Below are 3399 nucleotides of genomic sequence, written 5' to 3' on the forward strand. Positions count from 1 at the left end.
ATTTTACAGATGGGTTTGTCCTATGAATATAACATATAGATAACAAGTCTTGTGAGCAAGATTTACAGCTGGATATGTACTGAACGTAATATACAGGTGGACATTACTATAAATAGAATTTTCACAGATGTGTACAATGACCATAATATGCCGATGGTTTACAAAGTTTACAGGTGAATATGTACTATGAATATATATACAGGCGGGTGTTATTATAGACAGAATTTTTACAGATAGATATAAGTTAGGCTAAACTGAGCAGTATAATAATGATTTAAGGTAGTAAATATATAAAAACTAAATATATATAAATATATATATATATAACTAACTGAAACGGGTCAGTTTGAGCTGAGGACAACATGAGGGTTAAATGTAACCCAGCAGTAGAGTTAATTTCAATCTCTATATTGGGTCGACATCAGCATTTGGGTTGAAGTGGGTTAGCCCAGCACATGGGTCACTCCGACCCAGTGTGTGTTCTGTCCCATAGATGATCATTTGTTATTTTTTAACCCTACATTGTTATGAGTGTAGCAGGTGTTGGTGAATTTTACTGGATTTTTGGTGCGGTTGTACGTCAAAGTACAGATTCAAAGGAAGTGATTTGTCTGATCTTGGGTTTTGTGGATTTAAAGGTCCACTGTGTAGGAATTTCTCCCATCATAACTCATAATCAACTCTCTCACGCCACGCAGTTCCAAGAATGCATTTCTCCCAATTTCCACCGGTTGCGGAACGTCTGCGGATCCGCTGCGGAACGGCGGCGGAGTCATTGGGCTTCCATTAAAGTCAATGTAGAAACAAAATAAAACATCTGGTTAATTTTCAAAATAACTCACGGCGGATCATATCTCCCTGCACTCCACCTTGAAAACTCAACACAGAGTAGTTTCCCTTCTATTCTTCTGGATGGAGTCAAACTGTTGTTGGTTTTGTGGTTCTATTCTACGTGATCTCGTGAGATCTCGTGAGTCCTCGAGACTTCAACTGTCAGTCATGGCCGCAGCCGCCCTGCCACTAGCCCGGACCCGGTGGGTGTTGACGGACGGCGGAGCACGGAGCCGGTCCACAGCCATTGTGCACCTGGTGGAAATCAGGTGTTAAAGCTACGGTGGCCTTCACGCTTCAAAAAGCCGGGCTCTTGCGTTTTTACATATCCTTTTCTGCTGTTTCTGGCCGAAGAAGACGACTCCTGTTCCTGAAATCTGGATTTTGAATATGTGTGGTCTTCCAACGCCCCGGAGCCGGTAAGCAACGATACCCGTTAGCAGATTAGCAGCACCTGTGAGTTTAAGGCGGAGAGAGCAGTGTGTCCTGTGTGTCCCTTACCGGCTAACGTATGTCAAGATGGCTCATGAATATGGAGCGTCTACCCCAGATCATGGGAATAGAAATGGAAAATTTCAAGCCAAATAGGAACACTTGGAATTGATAGTGGTGGTAAATATTCATGAAAAAGATCCCATTTGTGAATATGCAACACCGATTTTGATAATGAACAACTGAACACGTTACACGCTGCTCCTTTAACCCTTGTGTTGTCTTCCCATTAACCATGAACTTGTCCTTCCTGGTCGAAATTGAAAAAAAGTTGTGCTTTTTCGATGTTTTTTTTTTCGCTTTTTCTGATATATTTGTCACTTTTTCCATGCTTTTGGTGCTTTTTTTAAAACCTGAGCTGGTTTAATAATTGGTTTTACATTTATTCTTGGAATTCATGGTCAACAAATCTCATTTATTTCAAATTAGACATAAGTTTATAGTTAAAAAAGGCAGAATTATGAATTATATTGACTAATAGTTAAGATCAGAGGACGTTGAGTGGATCACAGATATCCAGGTATATGTTAAAGTTCAGCCCGGAAACTGTTTTGAAACCATTAAAAAAATAATTCAAATGCTATAAAATTAAAGAAAACACCTAAAAAATTCATTGAAAGTAATCATTAAAATTACCTGAAGAACGTTGTATGGAATCATCCATGTTCTTTTTGGGGCAATTTGATTGAAAAAAAATCCATATTTCTGATATAAAACACGTTGAAATGGGTCAATTTGACCCAAGGACAACACAAGGGTTAAATCAATTTGCTGGCTTCAGCAATCTGATCATGTGTTATGCAGTGGATTATTTTTTTTACTTATTGAATTTGACCATTTGGCTATGTTTGGTTACTTGAATGACAGTGACATGACACAGTCAGGAACGTGTCACAAAACATAAACAAGTCATAAGCGGTTATGACATAACCCTTTTATAGTAAGTGTAATTCGGTTTGGTCACGACAAGTGTCCGTTGTTAGGGTTAGGGTTAAGGTCAGGGTTCATGTGTTCATGACAGTGTCATGTCACTCTTTTGTAGAAAACCTCAAGTATAGTGTTTTCCTATATTTGCTTACAGGGGCCAATCAGGTTTGACTTTTTTCTTCTTTTAACCCTTGTGTTGTCTTCCCGTCGACCTGCAACTTTGTCCTTTTCTGGGTTTAAATTTCAACATTTTGTTGTTTTTTTTCTAAACTTTTATCTATGTTTTTGTCACTTTTCTGCCGTTTTTTTAGGTATCTTTTAGTCAAATTTTTTTTCCATTTTTTTTGCAGCTTTTCCCAATGTTTTTGCTTTTTTTTTTGGTCACTTTTTGGCATTTTTCTAGTTTTTTTCAACATTTGTCACTTTTTTCAACGTTCTTTTGTCATAGTTCTGATTTGGACAGTTTTTGTAAACGGGTCAAATTTGACCCGAGGACAACAGGGGGGTTAATAGATTTGACTTGGCCGGTTTAAATGCATTTGACTGGGCTTCAGCAGGCTTCAGTGGGTCGGAACAGTTGCATTAAGCAGGTATTGGACAGATTCTTTGGCGCCTTTCGTTGCTCTGAGGGCGCTTGGTTGGTTTGGCTCAGGTTCTGCTGGATTCCTTTTTTTTTTTTACCTATCTGACGGGGTTTCCCCATACTGCTCCTGCTTTGATCATGTGTTCAGCTGCAGGGTTACGCAGATATTAGTGAATCTTACGGCTGTTTTACCTTCAGCTTCTCTTAAAACAGCTCCGGTTTAGGTTGCTGATTTCAGACAGATATGCCTAGGGTATTTTAATAATCCCAAAGGGAGGTTACTTTCCAGTCAATTCAAATATATGGGCGATATGGAGAAAATCAGATATTCTTGTCCTAATACCTCAGTGTCGATGGTGTAATGTCGATAATAGTCCCCTTTAAATACCAAAAAGCATTGTTTATGGTTTGATTTGAGGGCTGCTGGGCGGACTCCCTCTCTATCTCTCTGTGAGTCTCCTGCCGTAAATATATTCTGTCCGAACACTTTAATTAAGTTAATTGGTGGTAGGAGAGAGCACAAACACACACACACACACACACACACACACACACACACACACACA

The 3399-nt window shown here is 39.1% G+C and overlaps 1 protein-coding gene across 1 annotated transcript in view; it reads left to right on the plus strand.

Annotated features, from left to right (window-relative positions):
• dcc (DCC netrin 1 receptor) overlaps nt 1-3399 on the plus strand; it is a gene marked incomplete in the record, with an annotated part of 396097 nt that overhangs the window by 1592 nt on the left and 391106 nt on the right.

Source organism: Etheostoma spectabile, chromosome 16 (assembly GCF_008692095.1).
Source record: "Etheostoma spectabile isolate EspeVRDwgs_2016 chromosome 16, UIUC_Espe_1.0, whole genome shotgun sequence".
Lineage (NCBI taxonomy): Eukaryota > Metazoa > Chordata > Actinopteri > Perciformes > Percidae > Etheostoma > Etheostoma spectabile.